At 41.4% G+C, this 19,905-nt stretch overlaps 1 pseudogene; it reads right to left on the bottom strand.

Moving 5' to 3' along the window:
• Positions 1-1,073: 1,073 nt before the first annotated feature.
• On the bottom strand, positions 1,074-9,420 carry LOC106008281 (small ribosomal subunit protein uS5-like; annotated as a pseudogene).
• Between the last annotated feature and the right edge of the window lie 10,485 nt (positions 9,421-19,905).

Consider the following 19,905-nt stretch of genomic DNA (forward strand, 5'->3'; position numbering starts at 1 on the left):
TGCCCGGAGGCGAGCATTTGCCCAGCTTCCTGGCTGTCATTAGTCAAGCACACAACAAAGATTAGAAATTCTCTAACAGCAGTTGGAAAGTTTCACCCATAGGAAAGACCCTTTCCAGCGAGATCGTGATCTTGGTCTGCACACATCAGACCCAGTTGGCTTCTCCCTGCAATGCTGAGGCTAAACCTAGCGAGTAGGCACAGTAAGCTCTGCCTTCCATGAGGATACCTGTGCCACTTCAGGAGAGAGATGCTTGTCCTTATCTTCACAAGTTTGATGCCCAGGTGGGCTTGGTGACCTATGTTATGAGGAGCAAGTTTGTGCGCCTATTCTAAATCTTTCCTTCTCTGGGAAAGGAAGTTCCCTTAGCTCCTGGAGAATGCAGAGGGAATGGGAAGGTGGGGAGACCCAAGGAGAGCTGCTTATGCGAAGGATGCCCATCTGGCAGGGCCTCAAGCTGGCTGCTTCCCTCCTTGGGAAAGAAATCACAACTACAGGAGATCCAGCCAAGATGTCCCCTTGCCAGAACCGTGGCAGTGTGACACTGCTGTTGTGTGTTCTCTTCCTGCACTTTGGTAAGTAGTCCTTTTGTTACACTCTCCTCTCCTCGAATTGCCCACTTGGAAGGAAGGTGCTGTGTCTTTCCTTCTGGGACCATAACATGCTATGTGAGAGCTGCATTGCTTTTCTAATTTGGGTGCAGACACCCAAACACTGACTGTCTTGATTTTGGACAAGTTACATAATCCTTCTTTGATTCTACCACTGTACATCAGTAGCCCCTCCATTTCTCCTCTTCTATAAATACTTTCAGACCTCTCCCTCATTATTCTGTCCTAGCAAGAGAAATCATTCAGGGCAATTTTGTCTTCAGCTTTCCTGACATGAAATGCTGAGTGGATGGAAGAAAACATGTGGTGCCGACGATTAGTGTGCTGCAGCCCCTCTTTCCCAACATCTCAAACAAGCATCTTTTCTTATGAGAGTGGGCCTCACTAGGTAGTCCAGGATGGTCTCGAACTCCAGATGACCCTTCTGCCTCAGCCTCCAGAGTGCAGGCATTGTGGCATTTCTTAACTTTCTCTCCTATAAGAGGTAGCATTTCTCAAAGCTTCTTTGAGAGCATAGATGGTGGGATATTGTGTATTCCTACCACTTCCAAAGCTTCGCACTGGCTGGCGCCTGCCCCAGCTCCTTCTTTGTGTCATAATAGAGGAAGCTACATGTTAACCCAGACACACTGACCCTTAGTGCTCTGGGTTCCAGCCTTTCTTATCTCAAGGATGTATCTTTTTCACTCCTTGCCCATCAGTCATCAGTCTCTCCCTGTGGTGAACACTGATGTGCCACTCAGACCCCATAGTAGAGTTCTTGCTGTCCCAGCACCTGGCCTCCAATTATCCATCTCTTCATGATTGCAGAGCTTCTTGTCCAGAACAGCTGGGGCCTCCCCTAGCCAATGACACAGTACCTGGTCATCTCCACCCAACACCTGACATCTGCAAAGCATATCTGAGCTCCAGGGCTTCCTATGGGCTTGGCAGAGGATGCTGGGTCTGCATCACAGCTGGAGTTCTCCCTCTGCCCATGCCTGCTTCTTTCCTGTCCTTTCTACAGGTATTGGTCCCACGACACTCTCTAACGTGCATCCTGTACACTTTCCTAGAACCCACCTTGTATTTCTCCTTCCTGTGAGATGGTTCCCATCAGCATCCAAGCACATTCCTATTTCATTTGCTCTTCTTCATAGCAAAATCTATGTACATTTCTGTCCTTTCACCTGTTACTTCCTCTTCATTAGGCTACTTTTATTCTTTAATGATAGAAAATTATACAGGCCCTGGAAAAATCAGGTAGGTAAGAAATACAGAGTATAAGTCTCTCAGACCCCAAATACTGAATCTCTCTCCAGAGGCAACTACTGTGACTAAATATGGTATGCACATACCAGCAAAAAGGTATACATTATCTCATTACTTTCAAATGGAAGTTTAAAGCAGCAACTTTCTGGCATGACATGGATACCATTTCCTATTAAAATGTGTGTTTAAATACTAACTACAGATTACTTTAATTTAAAAATAAAGAAATAAGCCCGGTGTGGTGATATATGTCTGTAATCCCAATACTCTAGGAGGCTGAGGCAGGAGAATTATAAATTTAAGACCAGCCAGGGCAACCTGGTAACTTAGTGAGTTGCTGTCTCAAAATAACAAAGGGATGACAGTATAGCTCTTTATGAAGGCCCTAGGTATAATCCCCAGTGCCAAAAAAGATGGTAGATAGATAGATAGATAGATGATAGATAGATAGATGATAGATAGCTATAATCATCTTTTTATCACTGGAAGTGTGGTTTTTGAAAGGTACCTCTAAAGTCAAGAAAACATGTCTTTGAGCCATTTTTAAAACTTACATGTCTTATTTATAGACAGTATATTTATTCACTCCTTGCTTTGAAAAATTGCTTTCACCCTTACAAGTTTTAAAAAATTAAGTACTGTAGCCATACGTGGTGGCACACGCCTGTAATCCCAGCACTTGGGAGGCTGAGGCAGGGGGATCACTGTGAGTTCCAGGCCAGCCTAGGCTACATAGTGAGTTCAGGGCCAGCCTGAACTACAAAGGGAGAGATCCTGCCTCAAAAAAAAAAAAATTAAGTACTGTATATTTTGTTTTACAAGGTTGATAATATTTGCACTCAAGTAGAATTCCATAAATTGTCTACTCTTAGTTTTATTTTCTATGTGATTAAAGAGTGATAAGATATCTGAGAGCTCCCGTTTGATACATTATAGCTGACTGGAATTCATGAAATAAATTGTTATTGTTTGTCTTACTTTCTTTGTCATTGTAATACAATACCCGACACCCACAATTTAAAGGAGGAGAAGTTTATTTTGGCTCACATTTTAGAAGTTCCAGCCCTTTCATGGTTAGTGGCATGGTGGAAGGTCTTGGACAGAGGAAAGCAGCTCATGTCATGTCATCCCAGAAGCAGAAAGAATGTCAAGGGAGAAGCCAGGAAGGGAGCTATAACCTTTCAAGTCACACCCACAGTGACCCTCCTCTTCTGACCAGGCCTCAACTCCTAATAGCAAGTCAGCTATAATGCCCCTATAATTCAGTCACCTTCCAAAAGTCCCACCTATGATCACATGAGGCTTTAGGGGGACACCTAGATATAAGCCATAATATTCTGCCCCTATCCACCCAAAGACTCATGGGCATCTCCTTATGCAAAATGGATGTAGTTTATCTTGAAGAATTGCCAAGCTCCTAATAGTTTCAACATTGCTGAAAAGTCCAAGTCCAAAGTCTCCTCTGAGACTCAAAGCAAACTCTTAGCTGTGAGCTCCCGCAAAAATAAAAAAAAACTGAAAAAACTCAGACCCCCCAAATTCAAAGACCCAGTTCAAAAATGGGCATCTGAAATGAACAGACATTTCTCAGACAAAGAAGTAAAAGCAGCAAATAAATATATGAAAAAATGTTCAACATCACTGGTCATTCGAGAGATGCAGATGAAAACAATGCTGAGATTCCACCTCACCCCACAAAGAATGGCTGCTACCAAGAAATCAACCAATAACAAATGCTGGCAGGGGTGTGAGGAGAAAGGAACCCTTCTCCATTGTTGGTGGGAGTGCAGACTGGTGCAACCACTGTGGAAATCAGTATGGAGATAACTCAAAGAACTAGGACTGGAAGTCCCATTTGACCCACCTATCCCCCTGCTGGGGATCTTCCCCAAAGAATTAAAAGAATCATACCACAGTGATACATGTGCACCCATGTTCATAGCAGCACAGTTCATAATATCAAAAGGTTGGAAAGAGCCCAAGTGCCCATCAACCGGAAACTGGATAAAGAAGATGTGTTTTTTTTTTATAAAATGGAGTACTACTCAGCCATAAAGAACGAGAAACTAGAGACATTTATAGCTAAATGGATGCATATAGAGGCCATCCTCTTAAGGGAAATAAATAAGATACATATGTGTAAATACTGAACAGTTTCTCTAGTGTAAGAAACTAAAGTGTAATTAAGGATACACACAGATGAAATGGCCTAATAACATATTTCTTGGATTGTGTTTCCATCGTGTGTCATATGACTGTATCAAAATTTAAATTGGGGAGAAGTTTGGCTTATGTGGAGTCTGCTAACTAACTGGAGGGTTTTTTTCCAGATCATTATTTGTTCAGCATTGATTTGGGGGATCTTTCTGAAACAAATCACTTCCTCTAGTGTCTTGTAGGTGCTTGAGATGCTTTTTCAAGTTACATGGAAAAATGTTTAAGTGCTTTTCAGTTTTGTTTTGGTTAAGTTCTACTGTATTTGAATGTTATTGTAGTTTTTTTTCCTTGCATTGTTCTTCTTTGAATGGTTTTAATTTTCTGTATGTGTGTGTGTTTGATAATAAAGTTATTTAAAAAAAATTTTTTTAAATCAAAAAGAAAGTTAAACACTTCCAACATACAATGGCACAGGATAAACATTCCCATTCCAAAAGGGAAGACCAGGTAGATAGAGAGCAATGAGACCAAAGCAAGACTGAAACTCAGCAGGGTAGGCATTAAATCCTGTATTTCCATGTCTAAGACCCAGGGCAAGTTGGGGTGATAAAACATGAACTCCAAAAGATTTAGGTGGCCCTGCCTCTAAGGCATTGCCTATAGTTGCAACCCTCATGGCTTCTCTGTTGGGCTAGCTTTGCCCATTCTTCAAGGCTTTCCTCAATGTTCCATGTTCCTGGCTTCTACAACTTTCTGGGGACTCCACTGCACTTTGGGCTTCACTCTCAGTTTTATACACTGTCCTCTCAGGGGCACAGTGCCTGGCCTCCCAGGCCTTCTTCTGAAATCTGGGTGGGAGATTTCCTGATTTCCTAACTCCTGCATTCTGCATACTTGTAAAACCAGCCCCAGAAGCCATCAGTTCAAGCAGTAGCCAGGATCCCTTGTACCATGGCTGCAGAGGTCTCCAAGTGCCTGGATGGCTAAATCCATGAGAACAAATTCCCTAAGTGGCCCTTCCTTCTCAGAGTATAGTGTTCTGGGGCTCTCTTCCTAAAGCAGTTTTTCACTTTTGCAATTTTGAGCTTGCAAAGGGTGAGGCCATTCTCTCAAGGCATCTTTTCTATTGTTCTGTTGTAAAGTATTTGGATCCCTTTTAGTAATAATTTTCTCAGCAACCAAACTCTCCTCTAATCCAACTTTATAGGAGTTTCCTTTCTGGTGGAACTAAAAACTTTGAAAATCACTTAGCTATGTATTTTGCTTTGATTCTCAATATAGATCTGGCTAAAAGCTGCCAACAAAACCCATGCCACAGCCTCAATATTAGTCTGCCTTGATATTTCTTTTCCAGATTAACTAGTCTGCTACTCTTAAACTCAGTCTCCCACAGAGTCTCAGGACATGTGTAAAATTCAGGCAAATTTTCAGCCAGACCATAACACACATGACCTGGAGTCTAACTGCCAATGAAATCTTTGTTCCCAACTGAAACCTCCTGTTATAGTTTGGGTTTAGGTGTCCCCCGCAAAGCCTTATGTGGTCATTGGTGGCTTTTTCAGAGGTGGCTAAATCTAGACTGTGTGATGATGGGATTAAGGGTGTGTGATTACTAAACCAGTACACTGATTGATTTGGCACCTGCCCTAATCCTGGCAGTCTGGATAAGACAAAAGGAGCAGAAAGATGCTGTTAAGGTTCCCTTGCTTGCTTGCTTGCTTTTGCTGTCCTCCACTGCCATGAACTGTTGCTCCTCTTCCATGTGCCATCCTGCCTTTGAGTCAACTGATTATGGAGTGAAAACTCTACAAACAGAGCTAAATAAACCTTTTCCCCTTTAACATTGGATATCAGGTATTTTGTCTCAGCAACAACAACAACAAAAAAACTAACATCCCTCCTGAGCCTGTCCTTACCATCTGTCTTTTTATCAGCACTCTGGTTTTCTGAGCTCTGGCCAGAATCTCCCAGAAAGCTATTTATCTTAGTTACTTTTCTCATTGCTGAGACAAAATACTCAATACCCAAAGTTAAAGAAGGAAAGGTTTATTTTGAATCACAGTTTGTAGCACTTTCAGTCCATAATCACCTAGCTCCAAGGCAGGATGGAATGCCAGAGGGGCACTGCAGCGCAGGCAGGAGGCAACAGAAGACAAGTAGCTGTTTCATATGATGGCGGCAGCCCCCTTTCTGTCTCTTATATTCCATCCAGACTACCCACCCTTAGGGCAGGTAGCATTTATACCCAGGGTGGGACACCTTTCATCCCAGCATTGCACAATTAATCCCAGCATCACATCCTTAATCCCAGCATCCCATATCCTAGATCCAGCCACCTCTGAAAAGCCCCACCTATGACTGCATGAGGCTCTGGGGGGAGATCTAGATACAAGCCATAACACTGCTTCTCCAGTTGACATCTCCAAACCTTTCCAAACTCCTCATGTGAACAGATTCCAAAGGCTTCTGGACCACATGGTTAGGTAGCATCACAACAGTGGCCCTATTCCTGGTGCCAAAAATCTGTACTAGTTATGAACTACTAGAGAAACAGATTTAATATTTTTAATAAAAATAATTATGTAAAAGATTTATTAGGTAGGCTTACCATGGCCACATGGGGAATCAAGGGTGGAGGAATGCAAAATGACCATCTGTGCACTGGAGAGATAGAGGATCTAGTCAAAGGTTGAAGGCCTGGATCTCACTGTAGAGTCCAGTGTGTATTCATGTCAGAAAGCTGAAGGAAGAGGAGGAAATGTACAGAGGAAAAGCTGAAGCCCAGAGCTCTTCTGAAGAAGAAAACAGAAGACTTCCTTCTTTCTTTTTATTCCATCAAAGCTATAAGCCTGGGTGGGTATTCCTTCCTCAGTTTTCAGTCATTCACAGACAAACCCAGAGCTTTATTAATCTGTTTGGGAGTTCTTACACAAGTTGACAAATCACAATTAATGATCACATTGTTGTTCATTATCATTTTGAGAAGTATTCATAAATGTTGTTCTGTTCTTAAAGTCTTACTTTCTCGAGTATGTTTGGTTTTTTATACTCAATGAAAAGTTTCACTGAGTAGAAAAATCTTAGGGTAACATTTTTATTTTTTCTATGCAGAATTTTATGAAATTGGTTCTGCTCTCTATTGGCATAAAATGTTGCTAGTTCATTCTTTGACTGTATCTATTCAACACATTTATTGACACTGTATTTGGTATATAACAACTGTATAGGTTCTATCCAGATCCATATGATATAATGCTGCAAGCACTTTTTTGACTACATACATTCTACAATTAAACATATCCACTGACTATCCTATTATGGTATATAGCCACTGTACATATTATATCCAGTATCCCTATGTTTTTGAACTGCTCACCTTTGTGCCTCAGTTGTCTATTTTTTCTCAGTGAGTTCATGATCCTGGGACCTGTCAGCTTTTTTTTTTTCTTTTTTTCTTTCACATTTCATTCACTTTGTCTTGTGTAAAAACCTTATATTGTAACCAGTGCTGGAGCTGGAGGTTTTTACAAGATTATCAGTGAACTCCTGGTAGGGAGACATAAGTCTCTTTTTGGAAGTCAGGGATCAAGTGTCTGTAGGTCTTGGAGATGGCATCAAAGGCTGCCTTGATGAAGTTGCCCAGAGTGGCAGTGCAGCCCCTAACAGAGGTGTAGCCGTCATCAATACCTGCCATCAACAGCAGCTTCTTGGGCACAAGGGCTGAGACAATGCCAGTGCCTCTAGGGGCAGAAATCAGAAACACCAGCACAGAGCCATGGTGGCCCCTCACCTTGCAAGGGACCATTTGGGCTTGCTGATCTTGTTATCCCAGTAATCTCTCTGCACAGGGACAGTGGAGAGCTTGGCCAGGATGTTGGCCCCTCAGATGGAAGGGGCTACCTCCTTGGAGCACTTTATATCCAGATCAACATGACCATTGTAATGTCCAATGGTGACAGATGCCTTGAATCTGGTCCACTGGCCAGCATGAGCTTGCTTCTGCACCAGCATGATCTTCAGAACTTCATTCTTGAGGGATATGCCCAGGAAAAAGTCAATAATCTCAGACTCCTTGAATGGCAGGGAGAAGAGATAAATTTCTCTCAGGGTGTTGATCTTTATGTCCTTAGCCAGCTGGCCCAACTTGGTGACTGGGATCCACTCCTTATCCTTGGCCTTGCTGCCATGAGCCCTGCAGCCCAGCCCAGGTCCTGCTGTGCCCGTGCCTGTGACCTGGAAGGCTGCTGCCAAAGCTTCGGTGGAAATTTCCACAGCCTTCCATACCTGGACCCCTCAGGCTCACCCGGGCTTCAGGGCCCTTCCTTTGCACTGCATCATCCATCATTTGATGCTTTCCCAAGGAAGAAGCCTGTGAGCTTCTTAGCTGATGATATGCACAGGGTTTGAAAGCCCTGGTGTCCCTCCATGTGTTTCTTCAGATGGGAGAGAAACCTTGAGGTTGTACATGGGGCTGATGAATACTTGTATAACTTCCTATCCTCCCATCTTCATATCACCCCACTCTCAGGGAAATTGCAAGTACCTAAGATCAGGGTACCAAATTTTCTAAGTGCCACTTTCCTGCACTGTATTTGTGTATCAGGGAAGGCAATTGGGGGCAGATATAAGGGAAGGAGCTTCTCCTGGACCCATTTCCCATTGTAGCAACTGGACATCCTCTACTCTAGGCTACCATTTTCCTCCTTGCTGTGGTTTGAATGTGTCTTCCAAAGTTCATGTGTTGGATACTTGATCTTCAGTATAATGGCACTGAGAGGTGGAACCTTTAATAAGAGTTAAATTGTGGGCTGGGGATTTAGCTCAGTGGTGCCACGCCTGCCTCGCAAGTGCAAGGTCTTGGGTTTGATCCCTGGTACCTCAAAAAAAAAAAAGAGTTAAGTTGTGAGACTCAGCCCTCATAAATGGATTAATGTCATGATCATGGGAGCAAGTTCTTAGTATAATGAGGAGTTCAGATCTCTTTCTTCTCTTGAGTGCACATGTGTGCTTGCCCTTCCACCTTCTACCATGGGTCAAGGCAGCAAGAAGGCCATTATAAAGTATGGCCCCTAAGCTTGGACTTCCCAACCTCTAGAACTAGAAAAAAAATCAATCTCTGTTCTTTACAAATTACCCAGTTTCCAGTGTCATATTGCAGCCCTGTAATATAGATCAGATCTCCCCACAGTGAAACATAGAAAAACCTTCTATATTCCCAAAGCTTTCTGATGTTTCCCCCATCCCAAAGTCTGGAACTTCTTGCCTTAGTGGAAAGGTCTGAATTCAAGTGAGAAAGTTTGCAACATGTGCTTTTCCAAAACTTTGACTCAAATTATTTGCTGCTTTTATACATGAATAACTTCATTAGCCTACCTCTTGATGTTGGCTTTTCTGTGTTCATTTTAACTGAAACAAAATATCCCTATCTACCTTTGTGGTTTATCTCATCATTTCAGAAACATATTGTAGTTTTTTTCATTTTACATATTGTGTTCTATTTTTCAGAATATTATGCACACAATATATGTCTTCCATACTTATATTTCCTCTATAATAATTTTAAACCTTACCTGTTCTCCAGTTTTCAATGTGTGTTTGATTTCCCTGAGTCTACTTGATTCTGGAAAAATGCAATTGTTTTCCTTCTTTTTTATTTCCTTATTTTTTCTTCTTTTTCATTTTTTTTCTAGCCTCTGTCAGTAGTTTGCTCTTCATTTTCTTCTGTTGTTTTATAATATTTTGTTTGAAACACTGAAACTATTCTTTTATCTCACTTGTTTTTCAGAAGGATCATGTTACAATGAGACCCTGGTTGTCAAATGGCTCTGAGCTCAAACTGTCCACTACTCTAACAGCAAAGTTTGAAAAAAGCCTGCTTAGTGTCTGTGCCTTTGTGATTGAAAATTCAGCCTGAAAATACCTGGCCTGGCCTGGCCGAGTGGGTCACGCACAAATCGTCTCACTGTTGACAGAAATGATCGACGCTTTAGTCTAAGCGTCTCTCTCACGCAGACAACATAAAGTGCTTGTGTTGATGCACTAAAGCATTCGTCATTGTGCTTTGTTTTGCACTTTATTTGCATAAAATATTGCACTTTATTTGCATAAAATATCGTAAGCATGGCTCCAAAGAAAGTTAGTGATACCAGCAGTAAAGCTAAGAGGAAAACTGAGAACCACGATAGAGTTAAAGAAATCATTGTGAAGTTTGTTAAAGTCCTGGAAAAATGAATTTATAAATGTAATTTTGGGGTCTCAGAGCCAATTACTTGGTTTCCCATTATTTCTTATAGGAAAAATATGTTCAGTTCTCAAACTTGTTGGTGTTTAAACATGAATTTGGAACAAATTGAATTCCATAACCCAGATATCACTTATTTCTATAGTTTGAGACTTTAGGAAATTATTATTCTTACTTCTCACTTTTATTTTTGCAACTAATAAGCTTTATTTTTTAGAGCAGTTTACAGAAAAATTGAGTGGAATATACAGAGTTTTCAAATATCTCCTTCAACATGCGCATACACACACACACACACACACACACACACGCAGTTTCTCCTGTTATTAATTTCTTTTTTTTTTTCTGGTACCAAGGATCAAACTCAGGACGCTGTGCTTGTGAGCCAGGCATGGTGCCACTGTGCTAAATCCCAGGCCTGTTATTAATTTCTTGCATTAATGTGAAATATTCATTGCAATCAATGAGTCAGTATTGATAGTTTATTAACTAAAGTCCATAGTTTACATGTGGTTCAACCTTGGTTTTGTACATTTTATGAGTTTTGGCAAATGCATAATGACATGTATCCACCATTGTAATTTACAGAATAGTTTCACTGACCTAAAAATCTCTGTGCCCTAATATTCATCCCTCCTTCCTCACTACCCCCCAGCCAACATTGATCTTTGTAAAGGTCTCCATAAAGTTGTGTTTTCCAGGATGTCACCTCTATGGCCTAAATGTTTCCCCAAAATTCATTTGTTGAGGCTTAATGGCCAATGTGATGTATTGAGAGGCATAACCTTTAGAAGGTGATTGAGCCATGAATAGGATTAGGGGCCTTTATGAAAGAGCTTGACAGTGTTTTACCCTTTTTTGCCCCTTCTGTCCGTTCTGCTATCTGAGGATACAGTGTTCCTGTCTCCATAGGATGCAGCAACAACATATCATCGGAGAAGATAAGAGCAGCCCTCACCGGACACATACAGCTACCTTGATCTTGGAATATTGGCATCATCTTCTTAATAATGAAAAAACAGAAATTGTCACTTGAAGTCACTAAGTTTTGAGGTTATGCTTTATGAAGCTAGTGATAACACAAACAGTTCACACTCTTAAAGTTATTAGAAAAATAGTCATACTTGTTTTGAAAAAGTTGGCTTTGTGTAGATGTATTTTCACAATCTTTTTCTTACATGTTGTTCTGATTGTTTTATTTCTATTATACAACTCCAGTATCCAGACAGTTATAAAACGGATTCAGTCCAGAGAGTCTAATCTTCCTTTAATGATAATTTTCTTTTGTTGGTTTAATCATTGTCTCTCCTTCCATTTATCTTAACTCCCTTTAGAATTCTTATTTCTTGTGATTCTGTTGAGTAGCTGAGTAGTTCTTTATACTGGTCCCACTGAGGTGGATACTTCCACCGATGCTCTACTTAAATGTTCTAAATTAGCTACTCTTGATTTTGGCTTAAATTTGACCGTCCTCTCAAGTGGTTTTATTCTATCAAGTGTTTCTTGTGAGGATTCTGTGGGTCTCTCCTCTCTGGACTGTTGCACCCCCTTTATGGGTTGCTTTCTTTCCCATGTCCATGCAATGGGACTTATTCTTGCCACTGTCGTACTACAAGTTGGCAGTCCTGAGCAGCCCACGTCCTTGTAAGCCTATAGGAAACAATACTGTCAACCCCTTAAAGAAGTTCAGGAGGAGGACACTGTCTTCGGGCTTCCATCAGCATGCTAGAAAAGACTTTGGACTATGTGTTTACACTCTTCTGGCCCAAGAGGATCAGAAACCTGATGCGAACAGAAGATACTTTCCACCAAATGGTCTGTGAATCTCTGCTAGCAGAACTCAGATACTTGGCTTTGCCAGTTGCTTCTCCCCTACGCCCGTGCTTGTGCTAGGGATTTAACCCAGGGCTTGTGCATGCAAGGCAAGTGTTCTACCACTGAGCTACACTCACAGTGCTGTTACTCGTCTCTTGGAAGGAGTATGAGGTTGAAGTTGGGATAGAGGAGAAGGTTGAACACATCTAGGAAGACATCCTCTTCCCAGGGTCCCAATTCCCCAAGGAAGCTAGGAAACATCTTCCTGTCCATGTCTCACATAAGTTTGAAGCAACAGTAGCAACAACTGATCACTGTTTTCCTTTCCATTTGCCACTTTTGGCATCAGAGACATCATGTTATTCATCATCTTATTTTTTTCTTACACCTCACTGTTCACCATTTTTCATCCATGTTGTTTAGCTCCCCCCCTCTTTTACCAAATCATTAAATGTCACTGTTGTTCCAGTCTCATCTTGGTCTTTTTTGTCTTCTCTCTCCAAAGTCTTTTCTCAACCAGGGATGATTTTGTCTTCACCCCTCCTCAGGGGGCATTTGACAATATCTGGAGAGATTTTTGGTTTTTGTACTAGCAGAGGTGTTATTGGCATCTGGTAGTGGGTAGAGACCAGAGATTCTGCAAACCATGTTACAATGCACAGGGCAGCCAGCCTCCTACAGCCCAGGGTCACCTGGCCCCAAATGTCAATGGTACCAAGGTTGGAAAGCACTGTCTTAGATGATTTTGCCTCATTCAATGGCTTTAAATACTTTCCATATTCACATGTACAGTTCCAGCCCATATATGTTTTCCGAGGTTTGGATTTACCTATCTGACTAAATTGTTAGCAGTTCCACTTAGGTATCTAATATCAACATCAACCTTTGTATATTTAGGATAGGAATCTTGATTTCACCCCAGTTTTGCTTCCTTTCTCCCTATCTCACCAAATCAACTAGAAACTGGGGAAAATCATTGATTCCTTCCTTCCCCTCACTTTCTACATTCAGTCTCCTGGCAATCTTATCATTCCCACAAGAACACAGCTCACAGCTTGAAAGTTCACTATACTCTGAATCAATCCATGCTTCATTCTTCACATCCAGTCTTGTGCAACAGCCTTCCAAGTGGTCTTCCTACTTCCTCCCATGCCCCACCTGCAATCATTTCTGCCATAATATTTAGCAGGAGCTTCCAAAAGTTGCCCCCTATTCTCTTTGCTCCTTATAAGACACCAGTATCTGCCCCCATGTACTCAAAATAATATTCTTAGTGGGCCCCATGGCTCACAAACCTTTTCATGGCTGCTTCCTACCAACCTTGGAGCTCAGCTTGTCCTGCACTCTTCTGGTTGATCACCACTATCCGGTGACAATGGGTTTTTCTCCCAAATCACTAGATCTTTGCATGTGTTAATTCTTCTCTTTGTGATTGGTCTTTCCACCAATCTTGTATGACTGATTCCTTCTTAATCTTTACTTTTCAATTTGAACATCACTTCATGCAATCCTTTTCTGGCCATTTGATCAGAAGTAGGCCTTTTCTAGCTCAACTCTACTGTTTTGCTTCCTTGTATTTTTCACAATTTATAAGCATGTTGATTTGTTTGTTCACTCACTGTATCATCTTTCTCCCCCATGAGAAACACACCTGGCTTGTTCCTCCTTGTTCCCTGAAAAGCACAAGTCTCCATGTATATGAACTGAATATATTCATGTGAAAGGATTAAATTAAAATGTATAGAAGGTACTTAATAATGTGCTCAACATGTACAAGTTTAGAAATAATTAAATTATACTTCACTGAGGCCCAGAAATGCAGTGCCACGCCCGCTTGGGAAGCTCAAAGTCCTGAGTTCGATCCCCAGTACTGGAATAAAAAAAATTATACTTCACTGAAAATATGACTATTTCAATAAACGTACTATGGACTGTTCATGAACGTTCCAGAAAATTTTCATTGTTCTTGAAAGGAAAATACAGATACACTTTATGGACTTCTCAAAACAATGGTTCTCCAAATGTGGCCTTTAAACCAGTAGCATTAGCATCATCTGGGACTTGTTACAAAAGCGGCCTGAAACTCTCTACTCGCTAAATAATAATTCTCCACTCCTCTCCTGCATCCCATGGAAACCACCATTCTACTTTCTGTTTCTACGAATCTGATACATCTAGGTACTTCATGCATGTAGAATCATACAGCTTTTGCCCTTTCGTGACTAATTTACTTTACTTAACATAATCCTCATTGTAGCATATGTCAGAAGATGTTCTTCTTTTAAAAAATGTACATTTTGTTATGTATTGTTTTTTGGTTTTGGAGCAGGGGATTGAATCCAAGACCTTGTGCATACTAAGTACATGTTCTACTATTGAGCTACACCCTCAACCCCTAAATCACACATAATTTCTATTCACGCATCTATTGATAAGCATTTGGATTGCTCCATATTTAACCTATTATGAAGACAGCTGTTATGATTTTGGGTACAAGTAACTCACTGAGATTCTGATTTCATTTTGGAGGTTTAAACCCAGTAATAGAATTGCTGGATTATTTGGTAATTCTATTTTAAATTTTTGTGAGGAACTGCCTACTCCTTTCCAAAGCAGCTACACTATTTTCTGGTCTACTAACAGTATGTAAGGGTTCCACTTTCTCCACATCCCATTAACATTTGTTCTTTTGATAGCCACCATACTAATGGTATGAAAGTATTTCATTGTGGCTTTGATTGACATTTCTCTAATAATTAGTGTGCTTCAGTTATATTTTGCTTATACCTAGTCCTAGTTTATAGGCTATCCGACTCATCTACAATACCACTAATGGGGAATTTTCATTCATTTTAACATTAAATTTTAAACATTGAGCCCAAATCAAAACTTCCTCTCAATAAATTTTTGACCTATCTGTATTCTTTTCAGACATCAAGATTAGGCCTTTCTGGGGCCAGGGATTTAGATCAGTGGCGCCATGCCTGCCTGGTAAGCACAAGGTCCTGAGTTCGATCCCCAATACTGCAAAAAAAAAAAAAAGATTAGACCTTTTTTTCACTTCTATTATCAAAGCCCTAAAGGGTGATAACACCTATGTGGACAGGTCTGAGCTGAAAAGCTGCCTTCAGAGACAAATTCTTCCTTCACACAGAGAAAACGTGGTTAGAAAGTGAGAGAACCACACCCAGGAGTTCAAATGCCCTCCAGTAAATTACTTAGGGAATTGAAAGAGCTTTTGAAGTAGCAGGTGGCAGTTTGAGACTTTGAACCAGATTCTATTTACTTATTGGCTAAAAAGGAATATCAGTGTTTTAATCGAAGAGAAAATCCTTGGAGGCAGCTGGAGGCCCCAGCAATTCTTATAACTTATCTCCCGAAGGTCTGCATACATGTATTGCATATGTAAATCAGATTCCTCTTAAAGTGGCAAGGAGTTGTTGGTCATTATATGTTGTTTACCACAAACTAGCATGAGTCATAGAGTGACGTTTCTCAAATCAAATCATTTCAGATGTAAATTGAGGTGCCTTGTAAATCTTGAGACTTGTTCACCTCCAATTTTTCCCAGGTATTTGCTAAACTATACAGTATCTGTGTGCAGCTGCCAGGTTCTCCAGTTGATTTTGTAAATGCAAATGCCCGCCACTGCTTGCCCCTTTTCTCAGCCAAAGAGCTTCTGAATCTAGAGGTTTCCACATTATATGTCATTGTCCCTTTATTTCTGCCACTAATGCCACTCACCCTTGATGTGTTCTCCTTTTTCATTTATGACCATTCTTTTCCATTTTCCACTCTTTCTCCCTCTGGAAATCACCTTTGTAACCTATTCCTCATTTTCAATTCCCAGAAGTCACCAAACAGGCTGAAGTAATAGATAAGTGAGTTTCCCGTCGTAATAAATGCTAGACCCGTCTCCCTCACTTTGCTAAGTGCATTATGGAAATGTTGGTCTTACTAGGAATCCGACTCTCCTGTTGACTTCCATTAGCACTTTCTGAATTCCTTAACTTTGAGCTTTCGGGAAACCCATTTGACGTAGGGATGTCTGGTACTTTACGTGAGGTAAGCATGTAAGGATAAAATAATAGTGCTGACTTTCATGAGCCATCCGTGAGAGCCGGTTATGTTACTGAATGGTAGGCTTTGTCCCATCACAACTTAGCCCAGCTTTTAAACTTCAAGAGGCTATCTATGATTAGACTTTTAGATCTGTTTCTATCTGGTGGGCACAAAGCATAAATGTAAATCTACCGAAAAAAAAGAGACTGACTTACAAAATCCAAAACTGCTCTTATTTGGTTTCCTTAAAAACTTGGCATGAGGAGGTTAACAGTAGAAGTATTTTGCTGGAAATGGCTTTTCCAGCCATTATCATCAGTTCAACTAGTGTGAATCTCAGGCTCTTCTCTGCCCATTTGGATGACTCTTGCTCACCTGCCCTCCTTGCTGCCTGTCACTTTCCCACTCAAAGTCCTTCGGGGCTTTCTGGCCATGGACACCTGTGGCTCTCAATAGTGATTTCACTGGAGTAAGACTGTCTAGCTGTCAGTTGTCCTCTTGGGGCTCTTTGGAAAAATGTTACTCTTACTGTGACTCAAGTTTCTATCTGCAGAATGGGGTTGATAAGGCTCCTAAAGGGCTTCAAGGAGAGCCAGGCCCATAAGGGTACCAATTGGGCCTGGCTCATCATCATTACTTGTACAACCACTGCACACCTCTCACCTGCCCCAGTGTGATGCGCTGTGTTGTTGCTCATAATTCCCTAATACTCAGCCAAAGAAGTAGGGGGAAGGTACCGTCAGGATGTCTGGGGTTGAAAACTTCAACCCATTTCTACCTCACTGGAGAACACTCTCAGAGTTCCCACTTCCATCGATGTTCCCCCAGGCCTGCAGAATAACCTGTGAATTCCTCCTACTCCCTATGCCTGCTTTCAAACTTTGTCTACCCAGGGACAGGCCAGGTAAGCTCCAGTAGTGAGATCTGAGGTGAACAGGAAAGCAACCCTGACGCCCTGGCCTGGGTTGCTCAGTGTTGTCAGATCTTCTGATTATTCAAGAAAACCTAGAAAGCTATATTTTTACATAAAATTGACTGCATTTTAAATGTGAGCTGGTTTTAAATATTACAAATTTGAAAACAGCCGTGGGGCCATTAGTGCTTGAGACAAATACAAGTCTGCACTGAAGGGAAGGCCTGCGGAATTCCAACCTCCAACCTCTGGACTACAAGTCCTCGCTTCCTTCTTCCGATAGTTCCTGATGACAAAGAGGAAATGACAGTGGTGGGTTGGGAAGGACTTCTGCATGCATAGTCTCAACACTCCTTTTTATAGAAGGAAGGCTGCTTTCCAACAAAGGCACGTAAGTGGCTGGGAATCATCAACACTGCAACAGAACTTCTGTTCCACACACAAGATCCTCTGGACCCAAGAGTCTTTCCCCCTTTAGGGTGATGCACAAGCCACCCTTAATGACCAGTCCTCTTCTGCATAGTTGATTTCCTTCCCTCAGTACCGATCTATCTTAGCTCACCACCCAGTGACTTTTTCTTTGTTAAACCCTCCTCTACTCCTGCCCCTACCTCCTGGCACAGTCCTAGACCTAAAGTAAGTGGCCAACAAATTGTTGCTACTCCAAGTAATTAAAGCAATTAAGCACCTTGTGTTATTGCATTCAAGTAATAATTCAATGCCTCTTGAAATACTCATGGGTAGTGCCAGTTTATGACCTGTTTCGGACCCCAGAGGTTCTAAAGTTAATGAGTTTCTAAATCCTCCACTGGCTCAAAGCCTTAATGTATTCATTCATTCATTCATTCATTTATTAATTCAGACTTTATTGAGCTAATCCTTAGGCTGGACACTGGGCTAACAACAGAGACAAACTGGAAACAAAAGAGACAGAATCCATGCTTTCATACAACTCACAATCCACAGAATAATCTTGATTTCATTAAGTGTAGATATTACAAAGGTAACTATTCATTATAAAAGGGAAAGCAGCATTTTAATTCAATACATGCACATGGAAAGGAACGTAGGTGGGAATTGAGGGAGCTATGCAAGGAGTCTCTCCCCCTCCTCTTCTCCTCCTTTTTCTGGAGGCTCAGAAACAAATTCCTATTCTGTGAGGCAAGTGAAGAAGCACAGCAGGTTAGCATCAAAAAAGCACAGACTGGGCTGGGGATTTAGTTCAGTGGTTTTGCCGCCTGCTGAGCAAGCGCAAGGACCCAAGTTCGATCCCTGGTACCAAAAAAAATTTAAAAATTTAAAAATCACAGAGCTGGAAGAGGCCTTCGGGATCTGTTTGCTCCATCCAGAAAGGATTTACTGACATTTTAAAGCAGTTTTTCACGACCTTCCATCTGCCTTTGACTTCAATGACTCCTGAGTACAAACACAGATACTATCTATGTAATGATTCAAGCAATTAGATCCCATTGAGCAATTTGAGGGAAAGTTTGTCTTAGTGAATCTAGCCTCAGGGGGTCTTATCTAGATACATTTTAGGGCCTACCTGTTTGGCAGTTCTTTGTTGCTTCTCCCCCTCTGCTTGGCCTCTAAAAGTTAGGTTGAGGTCCCTTTCTTCTTTTTACCTATTCTCCCTAGGTGGTCTTGTCAATTCTTGTGGATGTATCAGCTGTGGTTTGATGACTCCCCAGTTTACATCTTCAGCCCAGTCTTATTTCTGAACCACACCTCGCATGCTACTCTCCCACTTAGAGACTTACACATAGTTCAAGAGAGAAATCTGCATCCCTACTGCCACTATCTTAGTCCAGACCACTATAGCATCTCTGTTGGACTATTACAAGGACCCTCTCTACTGGCCTTCTTGTTTCTGTAATTTTATTCTCCAATCAATTCTTCACTCAGCAACAAATAATGTTAAAGGACCAATCGGATAATGTCAATCCCCTGTTCAACATGACTTCCCACTGAACGTTAGGTGGCCTGCCACCACCATCCAGATCTCCTTCATCTCATACACTCCTCTCCTTACAGCCTTGCATTTCAATGGTTGCCTTTCAGTCCTGCACGCATGCTTGTCTGGCAACTTTTGTCCTCAGTCTTTACATTCTTTTTATCTTCTATCTACTGCTCTCAGATATTACCAGTCCAGAGGGGCTTTCCCTAGAACCTCAAAAACTGGCAATCCAAGTCATTCCAATATTATATCAGCCCCCCACCTTTCACGACATCCATCAGAACTTGAAATTATCTTTGTTACTTGTTAACTGGTCTCTTCCACTAGGAGAGAAACTGTGTGGACAAGGGTTGTCCAGGTCTATCTCATTCACTCCAGTATCCCTTTTGCTTAGAGTCACATAGGAGGTACTTAGAAAATGTCATCTGTCTTCTCCACATGAAGGAGTGGGAAGCCTAGACAACAAAACATGGCAAACTAGGTTCCTCCAATCTCTTATTCCTCTACAGAAACATTGGAGTGAAAAGGAGAAACAGACAGAATCAACTTTCTCAGAAGTGTGGAAAATAGTCAAAGGTCTACACTAATCAGTTGAATATCTCATAATACGAATAACACTGATAACAATTAGGCCATCTTCAAAATGGTAGGAAAATTTTGTGGTGTTTCACTTGCTTCTCCTCAGCCCTCCCCACCACTGTGACAGTGTCAGCCTTGAAGTAGTAGTAGCCCATGTTCCAGCTTTGGAGCCTGGTCCTTTGAACCAGGGGGAACAGTGCAGGTCTCATGTACATATTATTGTGTATATCAGTTCTAACTTGCCTAGGGGACACTTGAAGGACAGATGCAAGGCACTCATCTTTGTCTCACCTAACATGAAACTGGAAGAAGAATAGGT

The sequence above is a fragment of the Heterocephalus glaber genome, unplaced genomic scaffold (genome assembly GCF_053883595.1).
Source record: "Heterocephalus glaber isolate CG9 unplaced genomic scaffold, H.glaber_assembly_v1.0 deba00000474, whole genome shotgun sequence".
NCBI classification, from domain to species: domain Eukaryota; kingdom Metazoa; phylum Chordata; class Mammalia; order Rodentia; family Bathyergidae; genus Heterocephalus; species Heterocephalus glaber.